Source organism: Pyrgilauda ruficollis, unplaced genomic scaffold, assembly GCF_017590135.1.
Source record: "Pyrgilauda ruficollis isolate IOZ18807 unplaced genomic scaffold, ASM1759013v1 scaffold1, whole genome shotgun sequence".
Lineage (NCBI taxonomy): Eukaryota > Metazoa > Chordata > Aves > Passeriformes > Passeridae > Pyrgilauda > Pyrgilauda ruficollis.
This window is the reverse complement of record NW_024508100.1, coordinates 7,538,697-7,557,899: the sequence shown is the minus strand read 5'-3', so window position 1 is coordinate 7,557,899 and position 19,203 is coordinate 7,538,697. Positions and strand designations below refer to the sequence as shown.

Genomic DNA, 19,203 nt, shown 5'->3' with positions numbered 1-19,203 from the left:
AAACACTTATCTCTAAATACTAGAGTATGACATGCAATATATTATGACAACACTATTTAAACTTGCTATTTATTTTCTGTTTTCAGTTTAGCACACAATTAAGCTGCTGCATGAGGTCCTAAGACTAATGTATATTTTATACTATGGTTGGCCAATTTATTAGCATCTTGGAGAAACTAGAGTTCTTGACCAGATTTGCAGATTATTTAGATCTCCACAATATTTCAAAAAGAAGAACATTCAGAACAAGTCAACCAGCTAATGCAACATTAAACACAGAGACATCTTCAATTTGCTTTTTATTTTCCTGTACTTAATGGGTTATTTTAAGAGTCAATGACTTTCATTCAACTAGAGATTTGCTTGCCAGCAGTCTGCCACAAGTTCATAACAGATCAACACACATTTAGATGCTTCCTTGAGAGCTCTTCTGTAGACAAGAGAAGACGTTGCTCTTGAATCCAAGGCTGGAGGAAAGCTGCTCCCACTAGGATGGTGACATGAAGGAGATTGGGCATGGAGGGAGGTACTGGGGAACGGAGGTAATTTTTTTCTTTTCTTTTTCCGGCTTCTCATTGAAATACAGGATTAGCTCCTGTAAGAATTTCAGCCAAAAAATATAGTTTTACTCCATGTTTTCTCCATTAATGTTGCACAAACTACCTGAGAGGGCACACATGATCACAGATTAAAAACATGAGTAGTTCTATCCAGTTTTAATTGCTTCAGGTGCAGGACAGGCAAAGAATTCTCATTCTAAGTAATCATTAAAGCAAAAGAGACAAACCAGTCGGCCCTCAAGGGAGACTTTAGCAGCATCTAAGTCATATGTGTGACTAAGTCATTTATGTGACTCTCCACAGCGTCACAAAATGTCTCCATGAGACAGCAAATGAGCGTTCATTGCTCTCTCTCAAAGAAGTTTCTTCTTTATTTTTATATTTTTTAATATTTCATGCTAATATAATTCTTCTCTGAGCCAACTTCTTCTCCCAAAGGCAGCAGGATTACTATTCTGTTTTCAGGAAGGAGGGGAACTGAGCTTCAAAGTATAGTGCCTCAAAGCCATTCACTGTAAAAACCTCCACCAGTATCAGTGGAAGAACTGATGGAGATGAACTGAATCCACTGTAAGAATATTTAATCACTGCAGTCTTGACACAAAATGCAGAACCTGTTTTGTCCTTGGAGTCTCACAGAGCAGAAAGCTTGAGGGATTCTTGGACTGGAAAGCTCTATCATCATATGGTCGGTTGCATTTGGGGGTTTTTGTTGATTTGTTGGTTTTTTAGCTTTGATTTCTTACTGTTGGTGATTTAGCTAACAAAGAGCTTTTGTATCTCCTGCATTTGGCCTTTTCTTTCTCATTGCTTCAATTGCAGAACAGGAAAGACAGGCCCTCACAAATCCAGTAAACAATTTTGTTAGTCCACAGCCATTTTCCAACACAAACACTTATTTCAAAGACATCCAGCTGAGGCTGCAGAGGGAAGAAGATGACTACATTGGGTCCATACATCTGCTTTCCCAGTATTGTTAGAGTTCTATTTAATTCCAATCAACTTGCATAATTGACACCAACCAAGAATCATTGCACCATATGTCAACTTCACACTTCCAACTTTTAAATTTACTTCTCTTTGATATTTTAAGGTTTTTGGCTAAGATTTTTAAAACTCACCTTCCCTAACCTCCCAGCTATAATTAAATGGCCTGGTTTTATAAAAGTGCTGAGTGTGTCACACCTTCACAGAGGCCTGAATGGTACTTCATGTTTCTTGGTTTCAGTCTCACATGTCACAAGTTAATCTTCAGAAAGTCTTAACTGCATTTTCTTGCAACACTCACATCAAGCACCAAGGAAAATTCTTCCTATGCTCCTAGCATAATAGAGGAGAGGAGGTTTTTTTTTTGTCCCATCATCATTGCAGTCCCTTGTGTCTTTGCAAATGAATATTACACCTCTCCAGCTAATATGACCATACATCATTTTTTCTCACCTCCTTGCACCCTCCTGTGTTCTAGACCTTTTATTTTAATTGACTTAAGAAAAGGTTTTATTAAAGAGGACAGCTCACTGGCTAGCAATTAAATTCTATCAACATCATTTCTGCAACCTCTCTTGAAATCCTAGCCTGTCTTTCTCATCTTTTGCAGAAAAGGGTCAAATAGCATCTAAAAACAACACAAAGACAAGGAAAAATATACATAGATGTATCAAAGGGATGATTGAAACTTTTAAAATTTATTTTTGTGTTAAAAGTTTCCCTCACTTTCATGGATAAAACTAGCCTAAAATATCTTATCCAAAACATCCATCTAAAAAGATGCTTAGTAGAAGCTCCTTGTGGTACAAAGACTGGATTTTTTTCTCATTCTACCAGGATTTGCACCAACAAATAGCAATGTTGGCATGATCTGCATTTTAGGGTGATTTTGTACGTCACTCTTGAGTCTAGTCTGGGCTCTAAAGCACAAGAAAATTTGGTTCAGCTTCATGCTTGTCCCCAGACTTGGAAACTGTTGGAGAAATCACTCAGGCTTTCTGTGTCTTGACCATCTTCTTCTAAAAACAATGATGTAACAACTACTCTAATGTCTAAACACCTGCCCAACCCCTCAGTTTATCTACACCTTTAGTGAACTGTGTTCTGCTATTGAAGTTCATGAAATTTCCCTAAACATACATTGAAGCAGTTTTGCTGATATGGCACTGTAGTGTACAGAGCATTCCCATCTCTGTGGTGATGCTAAAAATATCTGAAGCTATATAATAATGCATATTTTATACTCATGAACAAAGTCAATATTTTCTTTCTTAAATCCCAGGCAATCATGTTCTGCCTTTGTTAAATAATCCATGTGGCTCTGTGTGCCCAAATTGAAGCCATTAATCTCTCCTGTTTGTCACCTCCAGATTAAAGGAGTTTTGCTACCAGAGACAGTGTAGTGTGCTCCTGATGCTGGAACAAAGCTCTCTCTCTGGAGCCTCTACTTATGCACAAAGGGTGAAAATGGAATGCTTTATGAAGAGCATCACAAGTAAGAAGGAAATTGTGTATTCCTTCAGGCTTTGATCCTGCCTAACTGAGCTGAATTCCACTATTGACTTTAACAGGAGCTATTCTGTGCTACTAAAAGCACACAAGTAAGTATTTAATATACTGTTAGTATAAAAAACTTATTTGTTTTATAAATAAGTTTTATTTAAACTTATTTAAGTTACAACAGCTTTCAAGACTGTATTATTATCTCAAAGATAATCAAAGACCATATGTTTGCAACTGTATAAAAAGTATCTGATTATAAAATTATTTTTTGTTTTGTTTTTTTAGCAAATGTCTGCTTTTAAAGGCATTTCCTATTTTGTGAAAAATATTTGGGAGAAAGGAAATTTTTTTCTTTGGCAATTTTAAAATATTTTGGTAGAGAGCATTGAAAACAAGATTGTCATCATATAGCCTGACCTACTGAGGTGTTTTGAAGTTACCTTTAGTGACTACAGAAACAGCTAAAGCACAGTAACAATTTAAGATTACCACTAATATGTTGTACTTTGTCTAATTTAGCAATTAATGAAACACAATAGGAGCACAGAGAACAGAAAGCTGGTATTAAGGACTCAGTAGACATACTGGACAAGTTTTGGGCCTTCGTTTTGGAATAGCTTAGTCTGGTCTGATGAACAGAAAACCATCAGCATCTGGAAAGCATTTTTCAGTACACAGTCACTTAGAAGAAATTAGTTTTGCCTAATGCACTATTTTATCTATACTGCAGCAGAGGGAATGAGCAGGGGATTCATTTCAAAAGTGTAAACTAAACACTCAGGCCAACACATGTAGTCTGAGTGCAATTTAGGGATTAGAATGTGCATCAAATACTTCTTAAAAAAAAAACAAAAAAAAAAAATAAAAAAAAGGAAGTGGTGTCCATCAGCATTTACAGAATTTTTTATTTTACCCAAGACAACTAGTTTTATTCATCATTAGCTTTCTCTTCTATTGACTACAGTATGGTATTTGCCAAGGCAGTTTTCCATTTTACCTGAGGTAGATCAAAAGATACCTCTGTTAGAAAAGGTAGGTTGTTAAACTATATTAAAGATGTTCTAAAAATATTAAATCTCCATCTGTTGAATTAGCTATGGAATATAATCAAAGACGAAATATTTTTTTTTTGTGAAAAATTTCAAGTTAAGCTTTACATGCATTAATTAAAAATAAACCAGCAAGCATACAGAATCTACTGTATGGCAATAAACACGTAAGAATCGCTTCTTTGTCATTTAGATGAGTAAAATTATTTTGCCTTGACTAACATACAGCATAAGCAAGGAAGACACTCTCATTTGTCTAGATCAAGATTATTTCCTTTTACCTTTTTGTATCTGTCATCAAGACTAATCCTTCCAGAAATTGTGTGAAATCAAGATTTTACAACTTTTATTTCTAAGGATAAAAAAAAAATCCCAAATCAAACAAAGTTCTATCTCAAATGAGTAAATTTGTGTTGTCTGTCATCCAACAGGCTGAGTGACTGCATTTTTGTGGCACTGCCTCTGCCCTCCCTTGGACATGTACTGTGCAGGGACACGCGATGTGGGAGGCATGTCCTGGGAAAATAAACTGACAGATCTCCACCCTGGAGACACAACAGCACAAAGGGAACATTACCAAGCATGTTCACACATGAAAATTTGTCACTCTGATCTGGGTTAAAAAGCCACCTTTAGACCTAAGTACTTATGTTACAATATCATATTTATTATTTTAAGATGAGGGACCTGCACAGCTCCTGTGCTGAAGGGCTGGCTTGGTGGTTTGTCAAAACCACTACAAACCATTTCCAAAACTGAACCAGTAACAGCATTTAAATTTCTTACTGAGGTCAGCCTGGGCATGCAGGGGCCCAAAACAGCAGGAATTTATTATTTCCACTTGCATTCTAGGGCGTGTATAACACAGAACTGCTCATGTCAGGGAAATCTCTGGGTAGCCAGCGCTGTGTCATGCCTCACCCAGCCAAACCCAAACTCAGCTGCCACACCTTGTAGAACAGGCATTCTTGGTGAGAAACCCTTTTCCTTCACGCTGTGAAGGAACCTCCTTTAAAGGCATGTAGATTAACACAGAAAACCTAATTAAAATCTTTTTATCAGAGACCCTCTCTAGCAGGCCAGCATTTTTCTTCATTCTTCACCAAGACATAATGTCTGCCTCTTACTTTCTTCAGAAAGAGAAATTGTAACTTTCTTAATCAAGCTTCAGAAGATTCTCCAAACTTTGAACTCCCTGTATTTCTAACCCATAAGTCGTTACAAACTAGTTTTATTAAATCCTCAAAGCAAACTTTGCCATAGCTGAGTACTCTTTCACTGTGTCCTTACTAACATTTTTTCATGTTACAATGAATAAAATCAGGTCTTAAACAGGTGATCTGAGGTTGCTCTTTATCTCAGAGCTACAGTAATCTCCTTATCAATCTGTATCAAATCCAAATATCTCAGAGTTAACTGGGGCAGGAAGTTTTATTCTTAAAACTGAAACAAAACACCCTCAGCTCTCACTTTCCTTAACAATTAACCCCAGCTCCTACTCTATCTGCTGTCACTTGGAATTTGGTTTTAATGAGGCACTGAAACTGTGCTCTTCTCTGATACATGATATCTCCTCAGCAATCACAAACAGATGCTTCAGTTAAAAAAAAAAAAAAAAGCACTGAACTACTTTGTGCATTTCTGCTGAATAACCAATAAATGAACATAGTACTGACCTTCTATGGGTTCTTTGGTGTGAAAGTGCCTCTGTATTAGAATGTGTCTATATTTGAATTAAAGAGGCTTTTGCCACAAAGACAAGAGCATGGACTCAGCACAGACATGCTGTGGGGATGAACATTGGCATTAACTTTCCCACGAAGAGCACAACTGCTGCCTTACGAGAGCTGGTGACAGGCTGGTGCTTTTCAGAGCAGAACTGAGCTTCAAATCATGGGGCTGCTCTCCTACAACTGCACTGGACATTTGTCTCAGACAGCAAGCCAGAAACACCAGCAGTCTGAGCACTGATTTGAAATGGACACAGAGAGACTGAGCTTTCTAAGACAGCCTGGAAAGAGAAGAAATATTAATGGCAAAACAAATGAGTTCTGTACTGCCTTTTTAGCAATACTTTTCACTGCACAAATTTTTCTGATACAATGCTAGACCAAGCTAGTAAATGAGCACTGATCCTTTGCCCTGGAAGGAATTTTACCTGATTGCAGCAGCAGAGATTGCAGTGTGCTACGTAGTATATATATGTAATATGTGGTACATGAAATGAGAAAGGAATAGCACTGAGTTTTCTTTTAAACTGTAACACAAGAGTGTCAGAACACTTGTGAGTAATGCAGCTTTTCTTAAATCTTTACCATTTAAAGATTTCATTATCTTCTTTAGAATTTTTTGAAATATATTTTTGGCAAAGTACTTCACTGCGCTATGCTTTGGCATCTGCTAAAGACCTCATTCTGCTAAAGACCTCACTAAAAGTCCATAAATTGTTTATAAACTAAATTCTTTATTTTATGCTAAACATTATCATGGTTTCAAGTTTATGATTTCAATCTTTTAGGGAACTAAGTGTTAATGGCATTGAAAAATGTTCTCTCTTTCCTGTGGGAGAATACAATAATATCCTTGACATAAAAAATGCTTGTATTTAACAGCCCCTGAGACAATCCTACTCCCTTCACAGCACCTGCAAGGGAGCAATTAGTATCTGTGAGAATTTCACATGATATAGAAATAAATGGTCTTTCCTGTTGTAATTTTTATTGCCAGTTCCTAGGTCACTGGTGTGGGGTGCTGGAAGAGACCCCTGCAGCAGAAATTAGATGGACTGGGGACAAAGGGACAGGACAAACCCATTTGCCACACAGCTACACAGTTTTTCCTCTTTTTTCTCATACTTACATCACCTCCACATATAGTGGACAGAGAAAGGAACCAGTACCTGCAGTGGAAGAAGGTATGCTACTGAATTTCCAAAGACAGATGCAGGGTGTTGACATGAGAAACACAGATTCAAATGAGCATTTTTAGATCACAGACTGAATCAAATAATTCCAGATGATTAAGACATCTGGGAAAAAGGACACACAGGCAAAGCAGCACAGATAATGACTTCACAGAATTTGTTTCAAATAATATCCAGAGTTACCTCTAGCTCAGAGAAATGAACCTAATCTTGGTGTACTTAGAGTAATAACTGCAAATGATGCTCTTAAAGGGCTGCTGTAACAGACTCAGAAGCTGCCTCAGCATTCAGAGCCCACAAAAGATGGATGAGGCTGAGCAGGAGCAATACCACCAAGGGCAACCCCACCAAGCCTCATCCCACTGCTCAGATGAGTAACTTGGTGTCTGCAGGGGCTCACAGGGGGGAGAACCACAAATCCCAGCAGAAGCTGATGTGTGTCTGAGAAGGCACATCACACACTCTGTGCTGGGAACCCAGCCCAGTGTGCCAGGAGAGCCCCTGAGCAGCCAACCAGCTCAGAGACACTGAGGAGCCCCCACAGGAATTTCAGAAAAACAGACAGGAAAATTTATGTGCAATACCAAGTACTCTTGGCTTGTTTCACACCTTTTTTCCACAATTTAGCGTTTGGTGTTTATTTGTTTACATTCCTTCTGAAATATAAAGAAAGTATGAGAGCATTAGAGGTGTTCAGGGAGCAGCTTACCCATCTCTATCAAATTATGCAGGTCAGTGGTTGCTCCAGATTAAACATTAATAGAATAAATAATGTCTTTCAGCAAAGACTTGGGTTACCTTAGTACTTGCTGAACTCATGGCATGGCAGACTTCACAGTTCCTTATCTGGGTATAACCATGGCAGAAAACAAAAATAGTTAAAAAGGGGATGTGAAAAGCACATGTTTATATGATTTAATATAGGATAGATAGCTACCTTTGGTAGTCATGAAGTTGTAGCTGGTTATTAAAGGGTGATCTATGTTTCATAGTATTTACTTTATGATTTATTATCAGATTTACTGATCTCCTGTCAGACTTGGAGACAAACATCACAGTCTCTCTGACCCTAGCACAGCTGTGGTATTCACATGGCTGACTAGAAATGGTCCTATTAAAGCTTTCTAATATCTGTTTTCAAGCTTATTCTCTGATTCCAATTCTCTGATCCACCAATTACTGCAGAAAGGCTATAAAATAAGTAATATATATGTAAACAAAGACAGTAATATATATGAAAAAAATGAAAAACCCAGGCTAAGTATATTAGGCCAAATCCTATAGTCATTATTCTTCTTCCCTCCTCCCCACACACATATTTAGCTAACTGACCTGCTTAAGTATCTTTAAATAATTAAACATCTTTAGCATTCAGGTAACTCTCAGGCTAATTCAAACAAAAGATACATTTCCAGGCTTTCACAGGAAGCTGCTAGCTTGGTCTGCCTGTACCTGTGCCACAGAAAGCCAAAGGAATCTCTCCAACTTCACCCAGTGCTCACTACATAAATGAAGTGGCACATATTCATGCCAGCTCCCCACTGCTTGTGGCTGTGCAGATATATGCAAATTCTCTTTTAAGTCGGTGTGTATATCTTCAGTCCATACAGCTAATTTGGATAATTTGGATTTAATTTCAGCTCTGCATGGCAAAGTGCAACTTAATCATTGGGAAGCAGTGGATTTTAAAAGGACTGCTGAAAGAATCAGCTCTTAGTTGATGCTGAGCAAGGGCTTCAGCCATGAAACTGACATTTCTGTTTGCAAAAAATTCTCCTGAATGCCACAATATAATCACTAACTAAAATACCTGGACACAAACATACAGCAACGGTGAGCCAAAAAATTCTTCAACTACTATCTTAGTCTGATGGAACATAAACAATTTAAGACAGCCTAACAATTTAGGCTTTAAACAATTTAGGTATAGCCTAAAGATCTGTACCTAAATGCACGTGTCTATACTGACATCTTAACCCATGAATTAATGTATGGATACCACATATTACTGTAAAATAATAAAGAAAATGGGACTACTATTATCATTAATGAGACAGGACCAAGGCCTTGATAAGAAGATGGAAACAACATCCCTTTGAAAGTTCATAAGTAATTTCAGATAACACTGGCATAAATCCAAATGACAAGATGACTAGGAGTAGTGATGTTACACTCATGGGGACTGTGTTTAGAGTAATGGCAAGGGCAGCAAAGACATATTTAAAATGAATGTGCACAGGAAGATGTTGAAGAATTGCAAAGGGTACATATTTTAAACTAGAGATAACAGTACTCTTAATATTGCCTCTATACCAAAATAATATAAAGAAGAGAATGTATTAAATTTATATATTGATAATAGAATGCATTTTCAACAATAAATCAGAAAGTAATTTAAATTTTCATAACAAAAAGAGAGTCAAGTGATTCTGACTAAGTCAGCACAGATGTGTTGGTTAAAATGAGCACATACCTAGACCCAAGTGAGCTGCAGCAAGCACTGTCTCCTGTCCAGCCAGTTGCCAGGAGCTGTGGAAAATGATTAACAGCATTGCAGGTCTCCAGAGGGGGTGAAATGTGGAAGGGGCATAATGGGGCAGACAGAGGAAACACTGAAAGAGAGGAAACTCTGATTTGAGAAAGGGGAAGATGGAGCAGCAGGTACTTGGAATCTCATAAGGAATCCAGTAACGTGTCTCCTCCATGAATAGTGATCTAAGCATTCAGGCAACCAAAGGATCAAAATACACACTGTGAACTCTCATTTTTATAGAAAAGTATCTCTTTCAAGTCCACACAAGCTTTCAGTAGCTAGAGCGATGCAAATTATTGTGTCTGTTAATGAATATAGTACTCCTGCCTGTCCCAGGGAACCAGTATGCCACCTTTCACAAGCACTACATCTATTCAGAATCGCAGAATCATTTAGGTTGGAAAAGACCTTCAATATCATGAAGTTCAACTATTAACCCAGCACTGCCAAGTCCACCAGAAAACAAACCATGCTCCTAAGTGTCACATCCACACACCTTTAAACTACCTTCATACTCCACCACTTCCCTGAGCACCATGTCCTTGATGACCCTTTCCGTGTAGAAATTTTTCCTAATATCCAGTCTAAACCTCCTCTGGTGCAACTTCGAGGCCATTCCTCTCCTTCTGTCACTTGTTACCTGGGAGAAGAGGCCATCCCCCACCGGGCTACAACCTCCTTTCAGGTAGGTGTAGAGAGTGATAAGGTCCCCTCAAGTCACCTTTCTCCAGACATAAATTCTTATATATTTAGTTAATACATAAATCAATCTCCCATTAAAATTACATCTCAGCTTTTAATACATTTATTTGTATTGGGTAAAAATGTGTCAACTCTTCCTTCTTGATGTAAAAGGATCCAGTGCTTAGTGCACTGCCCTTGGATTTAGACCAGATTTTGATACCCTGTTTTGCTACAGACTGTGAATGACTTTGGACTTAATCTCTGCGTGCCTCAATAAAGGATAAAGCTGCTGTATTTCAAGGGCATGGTGCAGCGTGCTAGGTTAAGACTGTGTGGATCTTGAATGCAATCAAAGCAAGCCTTACATAGCTCAGAGAAGCAGGTAAATAGCTTATACAAATAGTTTATACAAATTGGCTGACTCAGCAACATTACACAACCCAAGTCCTGGCCAAGTCCAAGTGAGGGACCAGAACCAATGAGAGCAAGAAACTCAGCTTTCTGAAGTGAAAAGGAAATATAAATAAACATGGAATTTCAGCTAAAAATATAATAATTACAATAAGACCAATTTTAAATTGTTTATTTTAAAACTATTATGATATATATTTCTACTTAGTTTGTTGGCTGCATTTTTTTGGTAAGGCAACAGAATAGATTATATGTCAGTGACCATTGTGCAGAAAATGACAGATGTGCATTTGTCACCAGAAATGGTTCTATTGACTTTATTGAGTGTTTCAAGATCAATGTGCTTATTTGAAATTTAACACTCCTAAAAATTACCATAGAGGGTGTTCTCTATCTAAGTGAAACTAAGAAAAAAAACCCATGAAATTTAAATAGAACTTATTTTCTGTTGAGATAAAACTTTAAATGTTCATTTTTATTGAGCCTACCTTGCATTCTGCATTGTAAGTTATTGCAACATCCTAGTTGATCCTCATCTCTGAACTGAACATAAGGATGCCTCTCTCCACTGTTAAATAATACAGACTGAACCAAGAGGTAAACTCATCCCTGGAGAGAAAACAAAAATCATACAGCAAGAAGAGTGTTTTCATTAGCTTTTTCAATCACTGACACAGTGTAAAAGCAGGCACTGGAGCTTTTGTTTCAGTGAGAAAAGTCAATTTAACAGTGTCCCCAGTTCAGCACATTTCATCTGAGTTCGTGCTATTAAGTCAATTGTTCCCCCCCGGCCAAGAGAGCACTCCAGTTACAATGCAGTTTCAGAGAATGCTTTAAATGCTTTGGTTCAACAGGGACACAGCTTTCTAGTATCAACCACTCCTGATCAACACTGGGATTTTTCCCTATTTTGGAGATTAGCAAAACATTTCTTATCTCAGTCACTATCTTCAGCATTAGCTAGGCAGCCTGCATAAAATTTGCATTAAAATATGTGGTGGCACAATTACTTTAATAAAAGTGGACTTAACAGACAAAATAGTGAATGAAAAGAAGCAGGTGTAATAGAATAGGATGAAATAAAAAAACAATATCTGAAATAAATAGCTGCTAAATTCATAAGGCAGGCATGTGAGAAACACAACACCTCAAGCAGAAAAGCCTGACTGTCTTAATATTCAACAGCAGAACAAGAGAATTTGGGGTAGAAATGTGACTTAATGACATTAAGACTTTGACTTTAAAAGTTCTATCAGAATGGGTAGCAAGTGAAAAGGCAAGAGGAAGCCTGGAGATGTTAATTGTGTGTACACAGCTGAAAAGGGTTGACAAGAAAAGACTCATTCTGGTTTTCCTGTTTACTTTGCCCTGGACTGTAGTAACCTAAGACAACATGCAATACTGAGGATTTCCAGAGTGCAATATTTTGCAGCTGTACAGGAGACAGAACATGAGAAATGCCAAGTATATCAATAGGTTGTAATTTTGGAGGAGAGAGGTTTTAGGACTTTTCAAAAATGTTTACCTTATATATGACATGAAATTGCTTTGGAAATTTGATTCCAAAAGCTAAGAGCAAACTAAGATGTTGTTTGCTAGATAGATTCTTGTGCAAACTTTATAATGAAGATGGATCCTTGGGTAAGATTATACCCAAGAGAAGAAGGAAACCAGGAATGACAAGATCTGGATGCATTGATGGGTAGCAAGTTCCCAACAAAGTGGTTCTTAACATGTAACTAAGTGGTGGGACTCCTTTCCATGGAATACTGCTAAGGGAAAAAGTTTCTATGGCTTCAAGAGAGCCTTGACAACTAAAAATCCATCAAAGTTCAGTGAACAAATAGAAACCAACTCTGCTTCAGGAAATTGTTGAGCAGGAAATGATGAAAGCCCTGGAGAGAACCAGTCTGCCCCCATCTCTTCCCCAAGGTATCTGCTTTCAGCTGCTGGCTCATTTTTTATGGATCTTCCTTTTCTGACAGTAAGCATATTTCTATCCTATTCACAAACAAGTTTCCTGTCTTTAAGCTTAAGAAACAGCACAGCAATCTGGCTGTTTGACTTCACTAGTTGTGCTCTACTGTGTGCCTGCAAAACACATGAGGAGGTGACTTTGCAAGTAAGAATGAAGTCAATTTTTAGGACACTATGCTTTAGAGTGACTTGAATGCTGTAACTTATTTGCTCACAGGATGTCCATGCCACAGTGTCAGCATGTGTGGGAGTACCACACAGCCACAACATGCACAAGCCCTGTCCTGCCACGACTCAGCAACAGCAAAACCATTTTTGGCAGCAGTAGCCACTGTTGTCTCATAACAAAAAGGTCTGAAAAAGGCCTAAAATAATTTTTTAATGATGCTGCTCACTTTAATAACTCATTAAGGACAGAGGTATTAACCAGATCCAACTGTCAGACATCACCAGGACTGAAAAAGCCATCATCTGTCTGGATAAAATCTTAGAGTGCACAGAGAGAGCTCTAAGTGCTCTGGCAAAGGAAGGAAATTTCAGCTGGCTGTTTAACTTGTGTTACCTAACCAGACACTTCTATCTCATTTAAAGATACTTTCAGAAGAAGAAAGGAAAGGCAATCCACAACTGCAGCTAAGTGACATGGAAGTAACCAACATCAGCTCTCTCTATGGGAATCCAGGTGTTGCATTTGTCACAGCTGATCTGTGATTATGACAAAGTTGATTATGACAAGGCTCTCAGCTGCAAACACGTTGTCCTAGGGTTTCATCTGTAGGTGTCCAAACAAAATGAATGGGAATTCCAGCCTAGACAGTATCTGTTTCTTCATCCTGACCCACTCCCTCCCCCAAGAAATCCTTCAGCACCTGGGCTCAGCCAGGCACATGTGCCTGAGTCAACCCTCCTGAAGTCAACACCATCTGAGTCAACCTACCTGAATATTCCCAATTCTGGCTGTTTGCTGTGGAGGGACAAATGCCTCCAGCATGGTGAGACTGAGCTTCATATGAAAAATATTTACATTGACTGTCTCAGCCATGAGTTCTTGAAACTCTGGGGAACAGTAAGAGGCTCCACTCTTCCTCCTGTTCTCTCCATTTTGAAGAATAGCCTCATGCATCCCATGACATTTTCTTCTTCAAATGCCTAAGAAATCTAATAAAAACTTGGTTTTCTCCCTTTTAGTTATTACATGAGCAACATATACACAAGACTATCCAGAACTAGAGTTCATCCTGATTATTATTTCACTTATTTTGTTGAAAATGCTTAATGCAAACACCACTTTGGAGAAAGACAAGCAACTACAGTACCTATACTTTTTTCTGATATAGGTCATTTAGCAGTATATAAAGCCTTCCACCCCTGAATGAAGCTGTTCATATTCTCACCAGAAATCATAATGTTTCTGGCTTTAACTAAGCCTTATTGAAGAATTAAATGTGTGCTATGGAATTAAGTATATGTATGATTTATAAAACATAACCATCAAAATTGAGAAACAAGGATTCACATGTAAATTTTGTCCTTCCTAACACACACGTGCACCTGTTTATTTTTCAGTGCTTCTGCCTCAACACAACTTCATCTTTTTTTCTACCAGCCTCCACTTCTGTTCCTGGACAGATTCTTGTTTCCATTGTTTCTTCTCTTAAAACTTTTTCCTCTCCCTCCTCACCTCTTTTAAAATGAGTAGGAAAGAAACTTGTTCCCAACTCAGTCCACTAGCCTTAAATCCTTCATAATTTCAGTGTGGCTTGTGGACTACATGAATAATGAGACTCCCTCAGAAACCTGTCCAACACTCTTTCTCATCACCTCCTGTCACACGACAGCTATGAGCACTCCTGAAGGAGACAAACAGCTAAGCCAGCATGGAATCCTTTCTTTCCAGCTAAATCCTTTGTTTCCAACCACAAGAAATTTCTAAACTTCTCAGCAGAGAGAAGATCCGTATCACCTCAGTGGGGAAAACCTTGTTTTTGGGGCACAGGTGGGTGAGGTCTGCCAGGGCCCCCCTCCCCACATCAGATGCAGACTGGGAAAGAGGCAAGAGCCTTCCCACCAGCTGCCTGGGACATGGCTCTGTTGACTGGTGCAGATTGCTAAAGGTCAGAACATGGAAAAAATCCTGTTTTCTGGAAGTCAGGCATTCTCTTTTGGATTGCATATCCCAAACATGAGTGTTATGTCCTGGACTCACTTCAAGTCCACCATATAAGCAGACAGAACTTGCTCTCGTTCAGGTCACCAACAAGCAGAGAGAATAAGGGAAATTAAAAAAAAAAAAAAAAAAAAAAAGCATTGAAATCCAAAAGCCATAAGTCACCAATTAAATATGTGATTGACAAGGCACTGAAATCCTCTGAGGACCAGACCCTAACTGAACTTCAGCTGAATCAGGTGAAGCCTCTCTTGAAATTGGAGTGTAATCATCTCCAAACTTCTTTAGATCACAAGTACCTGCAAGCTGGAGGTCTCAATTTACAGCTGTTTGATAAATATGAAAATTAGTAAAAATTCCAGGTGCAAAATGCTAAGAAGCAATTGCTGCTAAAATCACAGCTCTGGTACTGAATTAGTGCATTTGGAAGCCATCTGTGCTCTTACAGATCTGATTACAGGTGGCAATTTTGCTGATGGTGGCATATGATTATCAGTGGCAGCAAAAAAAGGCTGTTTTAACTCTGAACTGTTCTGTGGATGAATTTGCAATCAAGCTGTCTGGGCACAGCCACAGCAGACCAAAAAAGAGAGAATAAACAGTATCCATGGCCTACTAGCAAGAAGAGGATGAAGGAGGTGTGGCCCTAAACCACCAGGCACTGATTCACACCCTTTTCCTAAGTTTTGCACCTTTCCTTGGCTCCAGGCAGACACAATATCCCATTTCTGCAGGATTCCACCACATGGCTTTGGCAAAGGAAAAAAAAATCCACATTTGCTTTTCATGAAGAAAATAGAGTTGTCCTCTTTTAAACTACAAATGTTTCTTCCTGCTTTTATGTGCAGGGATATTGGAAAGAGATTTGTACACTTTTCCAAAGGTTGAAAATGCTTAATGTGTCCAAAACAAAATATGATGCAGAGAACAGAATCACTTTTCAAATAAAAGTATTCCAAGGAAAAAGCATGAATGCCTATGTGCTTACTGTACTTGGGCACTTCATGACATTTTGGGAGGGAGGAATTCCTGCTGGAATGACTGTGAGGCAGCAGGTACAGGGCAGCAGGATACAGACCTGTCTGCCTGCCCAGGGTGATGAAGGGAAGCAGCTCTGAAGTTCTGCCTGTGACACATGAGTTTTATCAAATCTAGTAAAAAATGATACAAATGCACAAGATCCAGCAGTCCCAGGGCAGCAGCAAAACCACAGCATTAACCATCCTCACCTCATTGTACTAAGAAAACAGCTTCTCTTTGGTTAGCCAAGATGACATTACGATTATAATGATCCTCTTAATGTTTAGAGTACTCCACTGTTCCAGAGGGAGAATCCTGAGGTGGAACTTGCTAAATTTATGCCCAAGATTGCAAGACTTGGATGCCACAATAGCCTGGAGTCACACTTGCAGATTTGCATTCCTCCAGCATGGTCAGGCCCAGAGGAACAATGACAATTCCAGTCTCGTTACACAGCTCACTTGCTTTCTGCTCCAACAAGCAAGGTTTCTTTCAGTTTAGTAAATTAACTAGTACCTATCTATAGAGAATAATGGGTGTCTTTCCCCTTTCTTACTGATTTCTGGGGAAAAAAAACCAAACAAAAAAATCCCAAGAATATTTGACCCACATCCCAGCCCACCTAGGAATTAAGGCTTCTTAGAGGATCTAAAAAAAAAGAAAGATGAACAACATGTTTGTAAATGTAATAATATATGTCCATATGGAAGGAAAAGCTAAACTGTCCTTTTCTGTGAAAGAAACTCAACAGATTGCCTAGAAATAGGCAGCTCCCATTCCCCTTACTAAGGGAAGCAAATGCCATCCAGATGGAAATTATCAAATGGATCAAACATCTACATTTTATTCCCAAATGATCTTTGTTCTACTTATCACTCATTACACCAGGAAAATTATTTTTCCTGCAGCCCAAATATAGTAAAAAAAATATTATTTATCATATGCTCGTTCAAAATACTCTGTATTGAAGGTTTCCCTGATGAGACATTGATCTTGACACACAAGAAGGGTGAGAGGAGAAGTGTCCTTCCTAATGAGAACACTCCTTTAATATCTGTGGAATCTTTTAATTCCCATTAAGCCCACACTGTCCTGGCTGCAGTTGGATCTGCAGCCACTTTCTGATGCCCAGGGTGATGCAGTGCCCCTTCAGCAGCCCCGTCACTTGCCAGGTTTTAAAAAGGGGAATGCTGCCAAGTCCCACTGACACCACACTGAGGTTCTTCAGCTACCTTCATTTATACTGTCCAAAAGGTAAATACTTCAACTGTAAATTTGCATTGAATAAAACCTAAATTTAAAAAAACACGAAGAATCCTCATCTTTGACCCTAAGTGATTATGCAGGGCATGTATAATAAAATTCAATATTTTAGGGGGCATTTTCAAGGACATAAGAGGCATTTGTTACCACCTAAAAGAAAGGCAATGAAGTCTGAACTCCTAATTTTTTCTTATGACTTTGAAAAATTTCTGTAGCATTTTATGTGGTAAAAATAATATTTGTTTAAGCATGGTCTCCTATAAATTTATTATTATATATGGATAATTACCCTATTCTCTTACATAAGCTCTAGCTATTTAATTATAATATGATCTTCTTTTAGCCTGAAAACCGACAGCAGCACAAGTACAGTTTTATATGAGGACATAAAATGTTTAACAGCTGTGACTGACAGGACTAGATCAAGAGCATCTAATCTAACTGGGCCATGTAACACTACCTTTTATTTCACATTAATCATTGAACATGAGTTCAACTGTGTCATAGATCGATCAAGTGAGCCTATAAATTAGGCAATAAATTAGAAGTTGATTTTTTTAATGGTGTGTTCACTAACAGATAACACTGGGTTCAGGTGCAGCAATCCAAAAATACAAAGGATCCCACAGCTCCATGTGTACTGATAATCAAGGAGGAATTCAACAAGCAGTGTCAGATATTTTGTACAACTCAGTGACTTGGTAATTAGTCCCAAAACAATCATTCTGAAGTGGGGAAAAGCCCTCAGTATTAAGCTTCCAGAGTATGCAGCTGAGACATGCAAAACAATGTATTGTTACAACCTCTGCTCAACTGAGAGCTCAAAAGCAGTAATTCATAATAAGTTGTATATCATGACATTTCTAATAAAACTTACAGACAGGACAACCTCTTCTAAGGGAAAAGCTAGGCTGGAATAATAACATATGAATGTTTTTACATTTTAAAAGGGTCAGATTTATCCACAACAGAAGTTATTACTCCTAATAATACTGCTAAGGCAATTGTCATACTCATAACCTATTTATCTATAAAATTTACAGGGTAGCCCAGTACTGCAGAAGACAGTATGTTTATTTCAAAACAGACAAGGAGTGTTTGCTTTCATGCTAGAGTGTAGAATCTTTTTCCCCCCAAGGACCACTATTAAATCGAAGCAAAACCTTCTTTTCAAAATGGTTTATTAAAGCGAAAGATGTGTCTTGACAATAGCATTATTCTTTCCCCAGTATCCAGTTTGCCAGTGCAGACAGCAGCACTCATTCTTAGCTGACATTTCATCTTCCTTGGACTTGCAGGACTCTGAGCAATTGCTTTTCATTAAGGAGCAGCAAAAACCACTTCCCTCCTGTGCACTCTGCAAAGCTCCCAAGGAAGCATACCAACAAGGAATAGCTTTAATATCACCTTACTTAGGGCACAGAAATTAAGAAGAACAACACAAAAGAGGTCAGAAGCCCTCTAAAGGAAACACTTGTGCTTAGCTGATTTCCCAGGAGAATGGCAGTGCTGCAGCCACTAATCCACTGCAGAGAACTGCCCCCAGCTCAGGCTGAATCCATGCTTGAATACTGTTTTATAAGCTGCTGCATCTGTTCTGCATTGTCCTCTTTTAAACTACTCAAGAGGAAGCATGCACAAGTGCAGAGGAGTGCACAGTTCACAAATAAAGAACAATGAATCTGGCTTATTACCATGCAAAAACTCCTGAGTATTAGCACTACACCTGGCATATGCTCAATACCTCACTTGATGAATGCTGCTTCTGATCTCCTGGGGCCTTGAGAGAATCTGTCAGGTCAACAAGGCTTCAGGTATACATGCTCATTTTATTTCCTGTTTATAAATATTTCCTATATATAAACTGGGACCTAAATATTTTACAGTGAATCCAGAGTTTGTGACCATAAATTAAGACAAAACTATACAGTTAATCCAAGTTGTAAATACAGAGGGAAAGTCCTCAGGCAGAACATTAAAAAAAAAAACCAAAAAAAAAAACCAAAAAAACACCAAAAAACCACAAAACCCCAAAAAACCCAACTTAGATAGAACAACACAAAAGAGAGGTTCCCAAGTATTAATGCCCCTTTTCTCTTCTATGAAGACTACTCTGGTGTTCAGAG

At 38.3% G+C, this 19,203-nt stretch overlaps 1 protein-coding gene across 1 annotated transcript in view; it reads right to left on the bottom strand.

Moving 5' to 3' along the window:
• Nucleotides 1-373: 373 nt before the first annotated feature.
• Nucleotides 374-19,203, bottom strand: part of CUNH4orf50 (chromosome unknown C4orf50 homolog) — a 62,374-nt gene continuing 43,544 nt past the window's right edge. Inside the window, exon 15 of the mRNA XM_041464033.1 lies at nucleotides 374-595. The gene's annotated coding sequence lies outside the window, so the exon portion shown is untranslated. The remainder of the gene's footprint in view (nucleotides 596-19,203) is intronic.